At 43.9% G+C, this 20,718-nt stretch overlaps 1 protein-coding gene across 1 annotated transcript in view; it reads right to left on the bottom strand.

Annotated features, from left to right (window-relative positions):
- The window catches only part of CIB2 (calcium and integrin binding family member 2), a 360,572-nt gene that overhangs the window by 260,538 nt on the left and 79,316 nt on the right, over positions 1-20,718 (bottom strand). The gene's annotated exons all lie outside the window — the stretch shown is intronic.

Raw genomic sequence — 20,718 nt, 5'->3', positions numbered from 1 at the left:
CCCAGTGCTCATAGTTTGTGGCCTATATGTCAGTATGTTTTACTGTTTTGTCAGAATGCTGAATTGTGTCACTGAAGTCCTGCTAACCAGAACTCCAGTGCTTATGCTCTCTCTGGTAATCCAGTATTCCACTCCAAATTGGCATACTCGACCCCCCATAGTATATGGTACCTCGGTACCCAGGGCATTGGGGTTCCAGGAGATCCTTATGGGATGCAGCATTTCTTTTGCCACCCATAAGGGGCTCATACAAACACTTCTTCAGGCCTACCATTGCAGCCTGACTGAAATAGTGTAAGCGCTATTTCACAGCCATTCTCACTGCACCAGGTAACTTATAAATCACCTATATGTCTAACCTTCAGACCTTGAAGGCTAGGTGCAAAGTTACTGTGTGTGAGGGCACCCCTGCACTAGCAGAGGTGCCCCAGGTTGTCCAGAACCAATTTCCTGGACTTCGTGAGTGCGGGGACACCATTATAAGCGTGCATTACATATATGTCAATACTTATATGTAGCTTCACAATGGTAACCCTGAATATGGCCATGTGAGGTGTCCAAGATTGAGAAATTGTACCCCCAATCCAATTCTGGGATTGGGGGGGCAATTCCATGCTCCCTGGGGGTTCCACCATGGACCCCCAGTACTCCCAAACCAGATCTCTGAGGTTTCCACTGCAGCCCCAGCTGCTACCACCTCACATTCAGGTTTTTGCCCTCCTGGGGATTGAGCAGCTCAATCCCAGGAAGGCAGAACAATGCATTTCCTTTCAGAGAGGGGTGTTACACCCTCTTCCATTGGAAGTAGGTGTAACAGACATGGGAGGGGTATCCTCCCAGAGCCACTGGAAATGCTTTGAGGGGCACAAAGGTGCCCTCCTTACATAATCCAGTCTACACCGGTTCAGGGACCCCCAGTCCCTGCTCTGGCGCGAAGCTGGACAAAGGAAAGGGGAGTGACCACTCCCCTGTCCATCACCACCCCAGGGGTGGTGCCCAGAGCTCCTCCAGAGTGTCTCTGGCATTAGCCATCTTGGATTCCAAGGTGTGGGGACCCTCTGGGAGCATCTGAGAGGCCAGTGCCAGCAGGTGACGTCAGAGACCCCTCCTATCAGGAGGTTAGGTGGCCAATCCCCCTCTCAGGGATATTAAGGGTCTCTCCTCTGGGTGTTTCCTCAGATTCATTTTGCAGGACTCCACCAGGACTCCTCTGCATCCTTAGCTTCAGCTTCTGACTGTCGGATCCACCGCAGACTGCTCCAGGAACGCTGTAACTGCAACAAAGTATCCAAGAAGGCTACTATGACCCTGCAACTTCAGCTCCAGCTTGCAACTGCAACAGTTTCCAGGTTGTGCATGCTTTGAGGACTACCTGTCTTCATCCTGTACCAGAAGGACCGAAGGAATCTCCAGTGGAGTGATGGATTCACTTCCCCGCTTCAGCAGGCACCTCTCTATAACAACCGGTACTCTGGGTCTCCTCTCCTGTCGACGAGCCTGATCCTTGGAACACAGGTGGTGGACCGAAGTGATCCTGACTGTCCAAAGGTCCAGCTTTCCAAATTTGGTGGCGGTAAGGGCTTGCCTCCCCGAGGAAGACAGTACCCCTGTGCACCGCGTGCTCTGCAGCTCCTTGGGCGTCTGTGCACTTCTTCCAAAAGTCCTTCGTGCACAGCGTAGCCCAGGTCCCCAGCACTCTATGCTGCAACGTTCAACTCTCTGAGTTGTTCTCCAGTGGTGTGGGATCACTTTGTGTAGTACTGCGGCAACCGCATTCTTCAACTCCTTTGTCCCCATGTTCTGGGACTCCTGTGGGTGCTGCCTGGTCTTCTGAGGGGCTCTCTAAAGTGCTGAGAGCCCCTTCTGCCTTCTCAGTCTCAGTTGAGGCACCCAGGTCCCTCCTGGGCCCAGGTATCACCTTTTCCCACCAACCACCACATTTGCATGAGCCAAGGCTTGTTGGCGGAATCCAACAACGAAAACCAGCCTGCATCCAATGACTCAACGTGGGACATCTATTGCACCAAGCAGGAACCCGCAGCTGTCTTCTTTGGTGCATTTCTGACTTCTTCATCCAACCAGAGAATCCACTTTTGGACCTTCAACCAGGTTAGCAGGGGCTCCTGTTCTTCCTGGACTCTTCATCGACTTCTGGACTTGGTCTCCTCTCTCCACAGGTCTTCAGGTCCAGGAATCCATTGTTGGTTTCTTGCAGTCTTGCTTGGTCTTTGCATGATCCTTTACCAAGACTCCTAATGTGTTCTGAGGAAACTAGCTGTTCTTTACTCCACTTTTCCTGGGCTCTGGGGTGGGGTAATTTACTTACCTTTGGTGTTTTCCTACACTCTGAGCTCCCCTCTACACACTACACTTGCCTAGGGGGGAAACAGACATTCACATTCCAATATTTTAGTATATGGCTTGTGTTGCCCCCAGGCCCAATGCAACCTATTGTGTTTTTCACTGTTTGCACTATTCTATGACTGTTTACTTACCTGATTTTGGTTACTAGTGTATATATTGTGTATAATACTTACCTCCAGAAGGAGTATTGCCTCTAAGATATTTTTGGCCTTGTGTCACTAAAATAAAGTACCTTTATTTTTGGTAACACTAAGTATTGCCTTTCTTGTGTAACAGTACTGTGTGACTATAGTGGTATTGCAAGAGCTTTGCATGTCTCCTAGTTCAGCCTTGGCTGCTCTGCTACAGCTACCCCTAGACAGCCTAAGCTGCTAGACACTGCCTACATTTCACTAAGGTGGATCACTGGACCTGGTATAAGGTGTAAGTACCTCTGGTACCCACTACAAGCCAGGCCAGCTTCTCAAGGAAAGACGATGTCTCTGAAGGTAACTGGAAAGGCGATGCCTCTTAAGGTAACTGGAAAGGCGATGCCTCTTAAGGTAACTGGAAAGGCGATGCCTCTTAAGGTAACTGGAAAGGCGATGCCTCTTAAGGTAACTGGAAAGGCGATGCCTCTTAAGGTAACTGGAAAGGCGATGCCTCTTAAGGTTACAGGAGAGGTGCTGCATCTGATGATACAGGAAAGTGGATGCCTCTGATGTTATAGGACAGTTGACACTACTCATGTTAGAGAGGGCATAAGGTGTAAACGTGTAAATATGGAAAGACTCAGTACTCCCTTTTTGATCAGGCACAGGTCTGAAAGGCTCTCCCTTCTAATTAGAACAATATTGTTATGATTAAAGTAGCACTAACTATATTAATGACTAATACCAAACGTTATCATATTGGAGTTATCATTCCCATTATTATAAATGTTCCTGAAAACACACTTTAATCCACTGACTTTTTACCTTGACTGAGCCTTTGAAACTGGATGTGGCCTTATTTTATCTGCCAAAAAATGTCAGATGTTCCATTGCACCTTTTTGTCAAACTTTAGCAGAACACTGATTTCACTCTAAATGCAAGGATGGGGCATCTGACACTTTTAAGCGGATATTCTGTGCCGTCAAATTCTAAGCACCTAAGTTTTGAATCCTTGCCTTTGTCTATGCAACCTGAGGTACAGGCCTAAAACAACTTTTCACTACGGTGAACCTTGTGTCAGTAACACGGCAAAGACATATTGCTGCTAAGGACTTGGTGGTGGCTAGAATTACCTTTTATCTAAAAACATAACTGCTAATTTATGTTTTTAGAAAGATATCTTAACTATGTGTTTTTTACAATGAGTGGCTTCTGATCAGTTTATGCAGGCATGCAATATGATGTGTGTGTGTATGTTGCATGACTGCAAAGCTGACTGTAAAAGCGCTCTATTCTTCTGCCACCTTTGCTAAACCTTTGTCTATGCTGACCCTGGGTTCATCCTTCCCAATGTTATTGATGCCTGTATGCCTATGCATTAGCCTGTTTTTGTCCTGTATAATCCAGCCCCATCAGAAGTAATTTTTCGGTTGTTAACACTTGAATATTAAGTTTCACTTCACATGAGATGGAACCTCTTCTATTGTCAGGCGGAAGAGTCACTGGAAGTCAAAGGATGCTTTTCACCAGACCTTAAAGGTGGGAGAAAGATCTTGGAGATATTTTACCCAGTGACAATAGTATTTATAATAATAATAGCAATTTTATGTCAAGACCGGATGCTCCTATTATGCTTTTTTTTTTCTTGCTTAAATTTAATAGCAGCAGTCAAGAACAACATACAAACTACAAATCCTAGAAGGCGCATGTTATAAGCCAATGGGAAAAGAAAGGTAGTACATGAATGATAACCAATCAGAACATTATACATGGTATTGTGACATCACTTGACTGCAAACAGCCCTCTTTTCTTGCTGCTCGCAGTCAAGTTAAGTGCTTCTTCCGTTTTCTCCTCATAATTAATTAATTGAATGCTTTTATTTTCTAGTTTTACTGTTTTAATAACGTTTTTGTAATAAGCGCCACGTGCTTTCCGGTGTCTGTTTACCTTATCTTTAGCCTGCATGTTGCCGCACTGCTTGCCAGTGCTGCCTCTCGTGCTCGAACTCCAATTGTGTAACGGTTTTGTGCGTTTTAACCGTTCCTCAGATAGCGGTCGCCATCTTAATTTGCTTCTGAGGAACGAGTGAACCACATCTCCATCGCTGCCTTTCTTCGTGTCTCCTGTGCCTGACTTCTGCGGAAAAGGGGTATTTCTATATCCGCCTCCCCGAGCCTCGCCTTGCTTCTGTCCTGTTAGTGAGGTCTTCCTTGCCACGCCCAGACATGCCCTGAAACACCCATGTCTTCCCTTCTGCTCTCTTGTTACCGCCCATAGGTGGAGTTTGCCTCTTCACAGTTCTTTCCCTCAAGAATTAACCCCTTACTTGTAGAATATTTTTTCACAATTTAGTTTTTTCGGTTTTCTCCTTCTGTCATGGACATAGATAGCTCTCCTTTGATGCAGGATGCCCTGGATGAGGAGAATAACATTAAAGAGGAGTTGAATAATTTTATTCAAGCCTTGGTTCAGAAGGCAGTAGCTGCCTCCATGGACAAATTGTCAAAAAGCCTAGAAAACCCTGTTATGAACATGGAGTCAAAGATGATTGTGGCTCAGTCTACGGGGGAAAGCAGAAAGCCCCCTTCAGCCAATACTTCCCCAAAAAACAAAAAAAATTGGCGCTATTGGTTAGTGAAGTTTCCTCACACAAGTCAGAGAAGTTGGTTCCTCACAGGCCTTCTTCTAAGGAGTGTAATATTCAGGACAAAGATCAATCGTCTATAAAATGCAAATCAAAGTCCAAACACATCACATCCCATATCATAATCTCCTCCATTTCAGACACGGACAACGATTTGGCGGATATGGTTTCAGATAATGACCTATCTGACAAGGACAACGGAGATTCGTTATCTCCTCCCCCAACAAAAAAAAACCTAAAAAATCTACACAAGATGTTTCCAAACCTAAGACTGTTGCAGATTCTGATGGAATCCCTATGTTTGATCCCAGTCATATTCACCACCCGAACTTCACAGAGTGGCTTCCTGCAGATCATGTTGGGGAATATGTAGCATCCAGACTACGTTCTCCTCTGGACAAGCAAACTAGAGCCAAGCTAATGCCCACGTCCTTCTCTCCCTAATAAGATCACAATTACCCCTTCCATCGATCCAGCTCTCCTGATCTTTTTTACTAAATTTGGCAAGGATCCTCCCAAGGGTGTGGACAAGGCATGGTCCTCATGTCAGGACAAACTATTAGATGTGGTTGGCCCACTTACCTGCATTTTTGACCTAGCTGAGGCTGCTAGGCTAGAAGATTGAGCTATTGACTCTGAAGAGCTTTCACTTTGGGTCCAACAAGCTTTTTGTCTACTACTAGACAACGCTAACTCAGCTTTAACATACGAACGCAGAAAAGGACTCCTTCTTAAACTAGACCCGAAATTGGTGAATTTGGCGACAGTGGATCCTGCTGTCAAAGCAGATGGACTTCTTTTCGGTGACTCTTTCATCAAAGAGCTGAGCAAATACGTGTCTACCTTTGCTTCATTAGACAAAGCCCAACAGTCTCTGAAGAAAATGTTTTCTCAACTGGTTTTTGCCAGGGCTGGCAGAGGCAGGAACCGCTTTGCTGGCTGCAACTACAACAACCAAGGTTCCAGAGGATTCTTCAACGCCTCTTACCAAGAACATAAGCCTCAATTCTATAAACAAAGAGGCAGAGGTTTTCGTTCCAGAGGTGTAAAGGCTCCAGATATGCTAACCAAACAGGTGAGTCTACTTTCTGGCCTTCCTCCTGTCGGGGTCGTCTTCATTTCTTTCTTCCAAAATGGCTGTCAATCACTGCAGATTCTTGGGTGTTAGACACAGTACAAGGTTATCATATCGAGCTTTACTCAAAACCTTTTCAGCCTTCCGTTCCTCCACGTTTTTCAACAGAAATATTCAATCTTATTTCCTTAGAAGTACAGTCCCTTCTCCAAAAACAAGCAATTGCCCTTTGTCAACCCGACTCATCAGGTTTCACCAGTTCCCTCTCCCTAGTTCAGAAGAAAAAAAAAAAAATGTGTCCAGTAATCAACCTCAAACACTTCAATCACTTCAATCACTTTGTAGTCTATCAACATTTCAAAATGGAAACAATTCTTCATCTCAGAGATACTCTGCTCCAAAACGACTGGATGGTTCGTTTGGATTTGCAAGATGCATATTGCACCATTCCTATACATTCAGATTACAGGAAATTCCCACAATTTCACTGGTTAAACCAATTCTTCCACTTTACCTCCCTTCCGTCTCTCTTCAGCCCTGTGGTGCTTCAACAAATAATGAAACCAGTGGTAGCTCTTCTCAGAGCTCAAGGAGTCAGACTTATAATCTATGTAGACAATATTCTTATAATGCACCAGAGTCCTCTTTCCCTTTAATCTCACATTTCCCTAACATGCTCACTCTTATCAGACCTAGGGTTCATAGTCAACAAAGAGAAATCCTCTTTGTCTCCAACCCACCAAACAGAATTCTTGGGTTTCAAGAAAAATTCCCTATCTGCCACTCTTCATCTCCCATTGGCAAAAGTAAAATCCATAAAATCAGTAATTCTTCAAATTCTGCGCAGTTCTTTGATTTCTCTAAGATCGCTAACTCGATTAGTAGGTCTTCTCTCCTCCTCTATCCAAGCCATCTTCCCAGGCCCTCTGCATTACCGGGCACTGCAAAGACTAAAGATCCAACATTTATGAAAAGGTCTTATGTATTCAGACCCTATTTCCCTAGATCAGGACTCTCTAGTAGAACTTCAGTCGTGGATAGACCATTTAGATGCCTGGAACGGCAGAACTATCTTTGCATCAGCCCCAGATCTTGTATTAGAATCAGTTGCAAGCCGCACAGGCTGGGGGGGGCCTGCTGTGGTTCAAAATCGACTGGAAGTACATGGTCAATAGAGGGGTCCAGATTGCATATAAATTGTTTAGAGATTCTTGCCAGCTCCTTTGCAATCAGAAGCCTCGCAAAAGACAGGGTATGCTGTGCTATTCTTCTCAAAATGGATAACATTTCAGCGGTAAGGTATAGAAACCACTTAGGAGGTACAAATCCTTAGCAAAACTAGCAAAAGGCTTTGGGGAATTTTGCCTTTCAAACAAAATTTCGGTTCATGCGGAGTATATTCCAGGCGATCTCAATTCTGTAGTGGATTGGCACTCTCGTCATCTTCGAGACGCAAGCGATTGGAAACTTCATCCCTCAATCTTCCAGTCAATTCAGAACAAGTGGGGTCCTTTGATAATAGATCTTTTCGCTTCTCGACTCCGCTCCCAACTTCCTCAACTTACAGCTAGCGCCCAGATCCGTTGGCATTAGCCTCAGATGTCTTTTAACAGGATTGGTCAACTTCTCTGAATTACGCCTTTCTTCCTTTCCTCATGATCAGCAGATTACTCACTCAGGTGAGACGGCAACAAACTACCCTGGTACTCATAGCTCAGTTCTGGCAATCCCAGGTATGGTTTCCAACCTTTCTGGAACTGTCCATAGACTTTCTCTTTGTTCTTCCTTCATTTCCAAACCTTCTGTTGGACCATCTGAAACATCCTCACAATCTAATTTTAGACAATCTTCTTATCCATTCTGTTTAGAAAATTTCAGGAATCCTCAACCTTTCCCATTCATTTAGTCAGAGGCTTCAGAATATATCAAACAATCCTGGGCCCCGGGAACTACAAAAGCTTACAAGTCAGCTTGGTCTTTATTGCACAGCTGGTGTTTGGGAAAATACATGAATCCCCTTTCAGCAGATGTAGTCTTTATTATAAACTTCCTAGCGGAAGAAGCTAGCAAAGGTAAATCTTATCGTAATATCAACCTTTACAGGTCATCAATTTCTTCTAATCATCCCTACATCAATGGAAAACCAGTGGGAGAACATCCTCTTGTCTGCCGGCTTTTGAAGTAAGTAAAATTCTCTAATCCTCCTCTTCCTAAATACAGTCAATTGTGAGATGTAAACATTGTTTTAAATCTGTTTTTGTCGTGGCCCGATAATTCTATTCTCTCTCTCAAAATACTATCTGCAAAATTAACAATGTTGCTGTGCCTCATTTCTATTAAAAGACTGTCCGATGTTGGAGCCTTAAACGTTTCTTCTCGTCAATTTACTCCAACAGGGGTTTTGTTCACAGTGGTTCGACGTACCAAAACCAACTTCACTTTGGTTTTTTACCCTTATTTTGCTGATCGTCCCAAACTGTGTGTTGCACAATTTTTAAAGATTTATGAACAGAAAACGGCTGATCTAAGAACGTCCTCAGTGTCTCAACTTCTTATCTCCTTTAGAAAACCCTACAAACGAGTGTCTTCCCCTACTTTGGTTCGTTGGGTAAAATGGATCATGTCGCAAGCTGGTATTGATACTTCCATATTTAGGACACATTCTTCCAGAGGAGCTATGGCTTCCAAAGCATTATGGGCTGGTCCCCGTTTGGAGGACATTCTTAGATCAGCTGATTGGTCTAATGACAACGTGTTTAGAGTATTTTATTATAAACCTGTTGATAGTGCCTCTACAACTGTGATTAATTTGCTTGAAACAAACATTATAGGAGTTTCCGGTCTTGACATAAAATGTAAATTTCCCTAGTTATTTATGAAGGAAAGTCTTAATTTTATTAAAGACACAGAGGCGAGTATTACCCCACCACAATGAATAACTTGTTAAGTTTTTTTTCCCACCATGACAGCAATTCCGGCTACTGCTCAACCTGCCTCATAACTCTGCTGCCAATTTCGCCAACTCCAAATGCAATGCTTCTCCTTCTTCAAGTTTCCTTTTCTAGACAAATTATCCAGTTTTTCCAGACAAATTATCGTTTCCTGGATTTATTAACTTTTGTCATGAACTTCTTTCTCTCATTATGGCTCTACTTATTTTACGGTCTATTTTGCCGTTATTTCATTCTTATTAGCTTCTCGGGCAAGCACAGAGGGCTGTTCGCAGTCAAGTGATGTCACAATACCATGTATGATGTTCTGATTGGTTACCATTCATGTACTACGTTTCTTTTCCCATTGGCTTATAACGTTCACCTTCTGGGATTTGTAGTTTGTATGTTGTTCTTGACATCTGCTATTAAATTTAAGCAAGAAAAGAAAAGCATAATACTCACCTCCGTGTCTTTAATAAAATTAAGACTTTCCTTCCTAAATAACTACGAAAATCTACATTATTGCTAGCTCATTGGCCTTTAAATGGGGGTGGGGTGTAAAAAATGTTGGGAGCACTCAAATTAAAATGGAGTTGCTTTTTAATTTCTAGGAAGACCATTACTAAACAACGTTGTCTTGTTCTAAATCGCTCTCCTGACAAGATCCCCTGAAAAGTTAAGGTGATTAATAACTGCTGACTATATGACTGTGTAGTAACAAAATGGCATTTACTTTACTTAATTAACAGTGTTTCTGGATGTAGATGCCTGTACAATAGAGGTCTTTGTCCCCTTCTTCTTGGGTTCATTCCACAAGCGGCTCTAGCATAGTTTACTGATCTCTATAGCCTCTGTGAATGATTTTTATTCTGAGCAAAAACAGTGATCTGGCTCAGTCAGGGCCAAATAGTTTAAAATCAGGGTTTTAAATCAGTCTCTGCCTTAGTGGTAGCTCTTAAAGAAAAGAAGTGTTGGGATTCGTGTTTATAAAACAGACTATTCACTCCTATGCAGTTCATGTGCACTGTACTCTGTGTGATTGTCAAGAAAGGGATCTGCCACAATCTATAGTGGACAGACTGTTTCAGAGAGCCACTTCTTAAGCAAAGGAAAATAAAGGTGATGTGAAAATTGCTTGAATTAATCTTAGCCACTGGTCATTATTGTGGTCCGCTATCCATTCCATCTTTTTTTTTGCCGACCATGTCAACTCAGACAGGAACCAGCCATTTGTTCATAAGTCTTGTTCCTGCTCCAAAAGGGAACCGCCTATCCCGAATGGGCAGACAAGGTCCTCTCAAAGCTGGACGATAATGGAATCCATAGCTGGTAGAGTAAAGGAACCAGACCAGGGTGTATGAGAACCATCAGCAGTGCCTCCTTTAGGGCAGGGGAGCGTCGTCTCCCCTTCTGCCAACGCAGCAAAAATGAAAAATAAAACAGCAATTAAACCATTTTATTGGGGTTTTATTTTTCAGTGCAGCCAGCCAGCCCGAGTCAAGTTATGGGGCGGGGCCATCACTGCTGACTGGCAGCAGGGGAGTAGGAGTGGCGGGCATTCCAGTTTAAAGTGAACATGTCACTTTGGCCGGCAGTCTTGCGATGGCCAGCCTAACATGCGCACTTTACACCTCTCCATCCGAGCTGTCTTAGACAGCTGGGCGGGGAGCAAGCACAGGCCCCCAAGGGCCTGAAGGCACGAACTAGCATGCTCCATCCAATCCTGGTGCTTTTCTCATGCTGCCTGAGCACCACGAGTGCAGCTCCGGGATTGAAGAGGGGACCCCCTTACTGCCAGACTGCAGGACAGAGGACCAGAGTAGGGAAGGACCAGAGTAGTTAAGTATGTTTACTTTTTTTAATTTACTGTGCCAGGCAGTGTGATAAATTCGCACTGCCTTCAGCATTCACTTTAGAGCTCTTAATTGTGACCCATTATATACACTGTTTATAACTGACCACGTTTGAGAGTTTTGGGGTTGGGCCTAAGGGCATTCCTGATTGCCCCACTACTTCAAACAAGAAGCAGCCGCCACTGACGAGAACCATGTTAGAAACCCGGTATTGTGCTCTGTAGTTCACCTCATAAGGGAATACCATTTCTGAACTCGCAGACATTTTTTAATCTTCAGGCTGAAATTTAACAGGCCGAGTGAAGTTGTTCTTATGGGGCTCTTCCAAAGAAGGCAACCCTAAGATTCAGGTTGGTGACGCCCCTCCCTGAATAATGCAACATCATAAACAAACATTTTGAAAGAATTTTCAGAGACAGTCCAAAACTGAGTAGCTGATTAAACCAAGATCTAAAACAACAAGAAGTGCACCTGTCCATGCCATGAAGTGTTTGGCACCAAATAAAACAGAACATGTCGTTCACATTACTGCACCTGATCGGCCACACCCACTGGGCCAAAACACAAAGCATGCAAGTAGGCTTGTGTAATTTTATATACTGCTGGGGATTTACACCTGCAGGGTTCAACCAGAAACCTTCTGAGGCAGGACCTTGTGATTTCAATGTCTGGAACATAATGAACCCAGTAATGCTCCCACAACAGAACCCCCGCAGACTCAGCAGGACATTGCAAAAGAGTTGTTACTAAGTAAGAGACACAAACAGGAAGTTGTCATGAGTACACACTGTTAAAAGGACTAGCTTATGAGTAAAGACTTGCCGTCCTAAAACGGTCTGCTCCCCATCTTCCTTCTAAATAAACACAGAGGAAACGAACCGGTCGCGGCCACTCTTAATAGTTCTGCACACATGCCTGCTGGAATGTTGAAACCAACTGGGCCAAGCTATCTATCAAGAAACAGGTAAAGATACTGAAATTATTGAATACAAGTATTTGGTATATTCCAGGCAGACTGCACGAGTTTCTCTTCACAGCAGGTTTCAGGGTTTAACGCTTGATTAATGTTTTAGGTCCATGTACGAACCTATTTCTTGGTGCCATCTCTTCCTTTTGGCATGGGAGCGGCCCACACTCAAGTGCACCTTACAAATCCCTTCACAAAAGAAGCCACGATAAAGAATTTAATTTGATACAGGATAGACCATTTATTGTACAACATGATCAGTATCAGATACGCTAACAGATTTACCAAAACTATAGATTAACTTTGTAGTAGAATTTGGATTTTTTGGAGCTGTTGTAAAGTATCGATGGCAGTCCTGCACACAAACATTTTACATAGTCGAGTCTCAGGTGATCTGAGCTCCATCGCCAGGAATCCAGCCTTTTGTGGGATGAACTGTGCCTCTGCTGAACCTTGAAATTATGTCCTTTTTGAGAGGGAGCGGAGTTTAAGCCATACGGTTAAGTTCAGGAAAGGCTAAGTGTTAAGTCACTAGATACAATACTGTTCCCTTACAAGTCACTCTTAGAAGAATCTGTGCATTCCGTTACACAAATAATAAAAAAAAGAAATAATCAACTGCATGCCAGCCTCAGTGCAAGTGCACACTTAGGACCAATTAAAAGAGGCTATGTGTAGCTCCTGAACCGTTGTTGATGATCAGTATGTTTACCCCAAAACATCACTTTCTGTGAGGTCTTCCAATTGACCGGGATCTCAGGAAGGGTGTACTTAGTGGTATTACAAGACTGGCACTGATGCCCCTTCATCTGAAGATTTCTGTAAGCAGAGAGTTTGGTCTTGTACTGCAACTGGTGGGAGCCATCATAGGATAAGGGACCAGTGAGACACTCAGTTTTGCCATAAAAAAAGTTCCACCCTCACACCTTCAGCTGACATGCGCAGTGGTTAAAGGATCTAGGTGCAGGATGAGCCAGAGGTGTGTCCACAGCTGTGAGGATTGAGAGGATGTACCATGAAGGACTGTCCTACACAAAGAGATACAGTGTGGTTATTAAGGGTGCTGGAAGCAGACTGCTTCTAGCAGCAGCACAAATGATCCATTTGCCAAGGAAGCGGGTAGCAAACTGGCACCTCACTGTGAGTGACTAAAATCCTTGAACCAACCATCATTAATGGTCAAGGCAGAAATCCTTGGTTAGAATTTGACATATTTGGGAAAGGATGGAAGGCCAATCCTAACATATTGTGTAAGAAGTTTGCATATGTGAATTATGTGGAACACAAACAACATTTCAGTGTATGCTCACCAGACAGAAGTGTGTTATACCGCTGCAAGCATCAGCAAATTAGTGTGCTCTGCGCTGGTAGAAACAATAGGCCTCTTACATTATGGATGCAATAAAACAGTAGCGAGCTAGTGTCGCTGCCTAGTGTGTACCTGCATACGCACTCCACCAACATGACAATGATCCGCAGTGTCTTTGCCTCTAAACAAAGGGCATGACTAAATTAATGTTGCAGATGCAAATGTAGGACAGCTCATTGTCTGAAATATTGGGACAGTGTAGAGCAGAGGTTGGGGTTTTCTGTACCTGTTTCCCGTAACCCTGATATACGTCTGTGGGCCCAGTTTATCAGCAAACTCTGCAGCAAGAGCAATGGACACAACGGAGCTATTAGTTCAAACCATTTTCAAATGAAAGGGACTGATCCAATTTGTGCTAATCTGACAGCCTTATATTATTGTTCAATTATGGGACAATAGGTGGGTGCCCCTTGTACTGCCTTTCTTAAGTACAGTATATGAACCATACACCCTAAGCTACACATTTAACTGGTACTACGGTACTAAAAACGTCTCTGCCAAAGGATTCATCTACAGACACAGGCCGGACTGGGACAGAGAAATCCGAGCATTACCGTTGAGATTCCTGGGATGGGGGAACTTGAGGGAGGGTCTAATGAGGCATATTTCCAAGAAATTGAGGCCTAGTTCCACGAAAAAATTGAAAATTTACATTTTCATTTTGTTACAATGTATTGTTTTTGTTTTTCTCGCGTAACAGATTAGAAGAATGTCCTTGCACGACAACCAATCAAAGCCAGTGCTAAGTGTAGGCGTGTATTAATATAACTAAATAAACCTCTGGCATACCGCCAGCTCTGCCATCTCATGGGTTTTGTCTTTCATATTCTACAGATTCTAAGGGAGACTGGAGTTGGTCCAACCTTGTTAATTTTTAGATGCTAATGTGGAGATTCACACCCTATATATAGCAGCTTTCCTAGGGTTAGCAAGACTACCGACTCCTCCTGGAGCATACCATATGATTCTCTGGAGCTCACACCAGAAGATTCTCTGGAGCTCACACCGTAAGATTCTCTGGAGCTCACACCGTAAGATTCTCTGGAGCTCACACCGTAAGATTCTCTGGAGCTCACACCGTAAGATTCTCTGGAGCTCACACCGTAAGATTCTCTGGAGCTCACACCGTAAGATTCTCTGGAGCTCACACCGTAAGATTCTCTGGAGCTCACACCGTAAGATTCTCTGGAGCTCACACCGTAAGATTCTCTGGAGCTCACACCGTAAGATTCTCTGGAGCTCACACCGTAAGATTCTCTGGAGCTCACACCGTAAGATTCTCTGGAGCTCACACCGTAAGATTCTCTGGAGCTCACACCGTAAGATTCTCTGGAGCTCACATGAGCTCACACCATAAGATTCTCTGGAGCTCACATCGTAAGATTCTCTGGAGCTCACACCGTAAGGAGCTCACATCATAAGATTCCCTGGAGCTCACACCGTAAGATTCCCTAGAGCTCACACCGTAAGATTCCCTGGAGCTCACACCGTAAGATTCCCTGGAGCTCACACCGTAAGATTCCCTGGAGCTCACACCGAAAGATTTTCTAGAGCTCACACCGTAAGATTATCTGGAGCTCACACCGTAAGATTATCTGGAGCTCACACCGTAAGATTCTCTGGAGCTCACACCGTAAGATTCTCTGGAGCTCACACCGTAAGATTCTCTGGAGCTCACACCGTAAGATTCTCTGGAGCTCACACCGTAAGATTCTCTGGAGCTCACACCGTAAGATTCTCTGGAGCTCACATGAGCTCACACCATAAGATTCTCTGGAGCTCACAACGTAAGATTCTCTGGAGCTCACACCGTAAGGAGCTCACACCATAAGATTCTTTGGAGCTCCAAACAGTCCCTCGTGGAAACTACGTCCAAGCTCAAATTCAAGTTCCTTAAACTTTAATTTACTTTCCTCTTAATGCAACTAACAATTCTTGGTTTTATATATCACAGTGTTGTGGAATTGATATCTACTATGATATGTGAACTAAAATAACCCTGGGGTCATTTATAGTATGGAGGACAGAGACTGGCTGCCAAGTATGGGCAGATATCCCACTCCGTCACCTTCACTTGCCACTGTTCTATTTAGAGTGTATACCGGGGTGGCTGTAAATGGGAAATGACGGTAGTATACGAAACAGCTGGAAATATTTGCTTTTTTTTTTTTACAACAAACTCTGACCTCATTTGTTTAGCGCACTATGAAGAAAATTAAACGAATATTTAAAATACTCTATATATCCTTGGACTGAGATGCTTTTGGAGCTCCAAAATCTTATGGGATACTCTGCATTTGAACCAACAACAAATTGCAGATTGTGCCATTCAGTTTTCAGACCATTTCAACCCCTGATTCTGAATTAGAGCTTTACACTGTAGAAGAACAATATAAAAAAGGCACACTAAGACGCCAGTGTAGTAACACTAGTGCAAAAATCTGCTGGTCCACATACATTTCTACAGTTCAAAGCACAGGTTAGTAGGGCTTGTGAGGTTTTTATGCCTAGCACAGAATCCACTGCAGTGAGGAGAAGCTGAAGTACACACTGAAATCCGAAACTTGTGAAGAGGTTACCAAGTACTGCAGAAGATTTTTATAATAATCAGTTTCTCATTTTCACAACCAAATATGTGATTTACAAATAGACAAACCTAAAACGAGTGCCTATCAGACTTGGAGAAATTTGTTTCAAAGCATGGGCAAAGTGGGCAACTGCCCAGGGTCCCCTCCATCTTCCAAGGGGTCCCCCGTTAAAGTGATGGGGACAGTAAGAAGACTCTACTCTTTACCTATCGCAACGTCTTGTTTCTCTCTACCTATCCCTACCTCATCGCTCTACTTTTCTGTCTAATCTTTATCTAGGTGACCTTTCTGTTCTTTCCTTCTCTTGCTCACCCTCCCTTGCTTACCCCTCTATACCTCTTTTCACTTCTACCTTCCTCTACTGCCTCTCTTTCTACCTCTCCTGGCTCGTCCCAGAGACGTATCCGCCCCCTTGCATTACGTCACTTCAAGAAGACCAGGCGCTCTCCTCGGTGCAGGCGCATCAGTGCTCATCGACCTGCGCATTCAATGTACTTTCTATTTGCTGCTGGATGATGCAGAGAGGGCTATGCATGACACTGTGACTAGTATGGCACTTGGGAAGAGATGCGCTTTCTGGGACATGTATTATAAACACTTTTAGTAATTTTATCTACTGGGTTTCTGAAGGGCTAAAGCATAAACCAATATTGTATGGCTTGACTAGCTTAAAATAAGCAATACATTTAAAGTAGGTGCGAACAGGGGATCCTAAAATGTGCCATGCGTGAGGCTCCAAAAATCTTTAAGATGTCACTTTGAGAAGAGCTTTGTGCAAGGCCCCTTGAAATATCAGTGTCAATCGTATATGGCACACCCACATGTAACAGATACACTCTACAAACCTCAGAAAGAGCTTCTCTGCCAAGTGAGAAAGTATGGCGTAATGGCCAGAGGTGCTGACTTCAGAGCAGGAGAAACCAGGTTCGAGTCTCGGAGTTGGCTCAACATCCTGTGATTATGGGCAAGTCACTTAGGGGGTAATTCCGACCCTGGGGGACCGCGGATGCACCGCCAACAGGCTGGCGGTGCATCCAGGCCAATTCTGACCGCGGCGGTAAAGCCGCGGTCAGAAAAGGGAAACCGGCGGTTTCCCGCCGGTTTTCCCCTGGCCTGAGGAATCCTCCATGGCGGCGCTGCAGGCAGCGCCGCCATGGGGATTCCGACCCCCTTCCCGCCAGCCAGGTTCTGGCAGTTTTGACCTCCAGAACCTTGCTGGCGGGAACGGGTGTCGTGGGGCCCCTGGGGGCCCCACAAAGATTTTCAGTGTCTGCATAGCAGACACTGAAAATCGCGACGGGTGCAACTGCACCCGTCGCACCCTTTCCACTCCGCCGGCTCCATTCGGAGCCGGCATCCTCGTGGAAGGGGGTTTCCCGCTGGCAGTCGCCCGCCGGCCCAGCGGGAAACTCAGAATTACCGCGGCGGTCTTTTGACCGCGCTGCGGTATTCTGTTGGGGGAACTTAGTCAGAATGACCCCCTTAATCTCCCCGGGCCTACAATTCAGCACCTTGAGACTCTCACAGGTGATTTGCTATGCTTTACAAATCCTGGGTGGATTATTGGAACGTTATATCATTAGAATGATGCTTCCCCTCAGAGGTTTTTAGGACTATGGCCCTGCAGGATGGGCAATAAGTAGAGATGTGCAGTTAACTAACTGCGACACCTGCAAAGAGGAACAAAAATACACCAAGCAGTTTTATGCCTAATGTATACAAAATAGTCAAAAACATTGAATAAATGGAGATGGAAGGCTCGGGTTTCCTCACTGCACTCAGAATTTTTTTTTTAAACGATGTATTTCTTGATTTTCTATGTATATCTTGATTTGAAAAAGCAATACATAGAACAGGGGTTTCACAATACAAAGTGTTTCTCTTGGGAGCACTGCGAATATTTTTCCTCCTCTCTCTATAAGGAAGAGAAAAAAAAAAATCACCAAATTCACTGCTCTTCTGCATCGCTCCAGTTATCCCTCTCCACTCTTCCCACCTGCCCTGGTAGTGCACAGAAACATGATCCACGCCTAGGTGGTTTAACAGTACTACATACACAGTTTAGAGTTTCAAAGTAGGCTCTCGCCGCCAGCTTTGCATGAATGATTGATGGTCTGGTTTCTTCCTCAGTGATGTGAGACTCCGCTCCTCCTTGACGGATTGCACAGCGGGGTAGCGTTACAAGCCCACAATGGGCTGGCTTCCTTGAGAGCGGTTGATGGGTACGCCATCTTGTCTAAAACCGAAACACGAGCCAGGCGGTTATTGTTTCCTTCATCCGAGATCCAGGCACGCGAGCTGGAAAGATATCACCTTGACGTGCTCTGTTTATCAACGACGGGCTCGTTGCACGTCGGTGGTTTGTCGGTAATGGTTTCATCAAGGTATTTCTTGCACGGTCTCCTGTGGGGTTTTGTGTCAAAGGGGCTCGAGGGTTATTAGTTATATAATAGTCATTTAATTAAGTGTGCTACACCAAAAACGCTTAATGGAGCTCGAAGGGTACGCTTAAAACAAAACAGTCAAGAGCTTGCCCATATGAGCTGTAGCATGAATCACAGACTCACTAATGCCTCATCTAAATAAAAAAAATAAAAAAATAAAAAAAAAATATATATATATATATGTATATATATATATATATATACACATATATATATATATATATATATATATATAAAATAATCACCACAAGTGCCTAGAACCCTGACTTTCTTGAGAAGCATCTCCTTGTTATGTACAGTGGAAGGTATGCATTACAAAAAACTTTCAGAAATATTTCCAGGTAACATGATAGCTTTTATTTTTGTATCGAACGGTCCATCAATTAACCACAGAATTTCTGAAGTGGATGGCAACTCAGAAAGTCTCCCAGAGCTGATGAGATGGAAGGGACAGTGGTGCCTAAAAGGTGCCTAAAAGGTGCCTAAAAGAGCCCGGTTTTCAGCAGCTTACGGAAAAGAGGTGCATGCTCGGATTTTTAATGGAAGAGCCTTACAGAGTTGGGCCAAGCACGACAAGGGATCTGCCTCCCTGCCGCACACATTTGTATTGAGGTATAACAGTCCAGATCTGATTTCCTCAGCGTAAAGGTTGCTTAGGAGAATACCACTGTACCAGTGCTCTAAGGGAATAATGACCACCACTGTACAAAGCCCTATGTATAAAGCTTTAAAATGGATGCACTTCTCTATCGTCAGCAAATAATGGCAGCAGAGCTGAGTAGAAACAGATGCCTGGGCACGTGGCACAGCAATCGCACTGCAGAATTTGGTACAATTTGAAGTCTCTTTATTACTTTTCTGAAACACCTAAATAAAGCACAATTTCATAATCCAGCCTGGATGTAACTAGAGCCTGAACCACGGTTTCCCGAGCAGATAGGAGTAAAAACTAAAGAATTTTCTTAAGAAATGTAAGTATCTAAAAACAGTGAGCGACAATTTTAGAAATTTGAACATCCACAAGGAGCTGTTGATTCAGCCAGAATCCGAGGCTCTTGACTGCTTACAAGGAGTGGGTAAAGGCCCAAGATCAGCGAGTCACCACTCCGAGCGCGTGAGATGGGGTTGATTACACACCACCAACACCTCTGTTTTATCACCATTCAGCTTGAGAAGATTGAGTCTCATCCATCTTGAAACTTCTGCAAGACAGAGGTAAACAATGGATGCCCTATCTCATTCTCGGCACCCAGTGTAACATTGATCTGAGTATCATCAGTCTACATGAAGAGAGATAGGCCAAAACCTTCAACTAAATCAGCCAGGGGTCTAACACATTAAAAAGTATAAGGCTCACCAAGGGGCCCTGTGGCACGCTGCACAGAAGAGATCTCATTTGGTTTTGAAAACACCTGAAAAGTGTGATCCTGCAAAAATGATAAGAGCCAGGATAGGGCAGTGCCCTGAATGCCAATATCAACCAGTTTAGTAAATAAAACCAGATGAGATACCATGTTAAAGGCAGTACCAAAGTCTGGAAGATTGAGGGCAGCAGTGCCCTCAAGATCACACTGTTTCTTGAGGCGCTCTACTGCACCCAAAAGAGCAGATTACATGCTGAACCCAGAATGGAATCCCAAACGAGAGGGATGCAACAGACCAGAAGAATCCAAGTAACAAGAAAGCTTGGTGTTGACTTGCTTTTCTCTGATCTTGGCAGAGATAGGAAGGAGCAAAAGGGGGTGACAGTTTGTTCATGTATTGGGATCTAAAGTATTTTTTTTTTTAAGTAGAAGTGTTTCCACGATGAAGAAACTTAAACTTTCATTAAAGAAGAGTTCAAGAGCGACATTAGGTGGTGATACACTACAGTATTAAGCTTCCTCCTCTGCTCCAGAGTAAGAAGATCTCCAGGGGAGCCAGATTTTATGGAATCTAAAAGGGATTTGAGTGTTAAAAGATCTAATAACCTAAACTTTGGTAGATTAAATTCATGAGAGTTGCTTATATAAGCCCTCTGGGAATTGTTTATATCTAATTTCTGCCCGGGTTTTTCAGAAACAGCCAAAGAAAATGTGTTACCTATCTTATCGTAGAAGAAGTCTGCAATGTCTTCACAGTTAACCTCTTAGCTGCTGGGCCTTTCCCTCCCCCCCAGTGCTGAGCCCTTTTTTGGCTATTTGGGGTAGTTTGCGCTTAGGCCTTCATAACTTTTTGTCCACATAAGCTATCAACGCCAAATTTGCGTCCTTTTTTTCCAACATCCTAGGGATTCTAATGGTACCCAGATTTTGTGGTTGTCCTTGGAGGAGACCAAGAAATTAGCCAAAATACAGTGAAAAATTCTT

This window comes from Pleurodeles waltl, chromosome 3_1, assembly GCF_031143425.1.
Source record: "Pleurodeles waltl isolate 20211129_DDA chromosome 3_1, aPleWal1.hap1.20221129, whole genome shotgun sequence".
Classification (NCBI taxonomy): domain Eukaryota; kingdom Metazoa; phylum Chordata; class Amphibia; order Caudata; family Salamandridae; genus Pleurodeles; species Pleurodeles waltl.
Note: the sequence above shows the minus strand (reverse complement) of the source record. Positions and strands in the feature narration are given on the sequence as shown.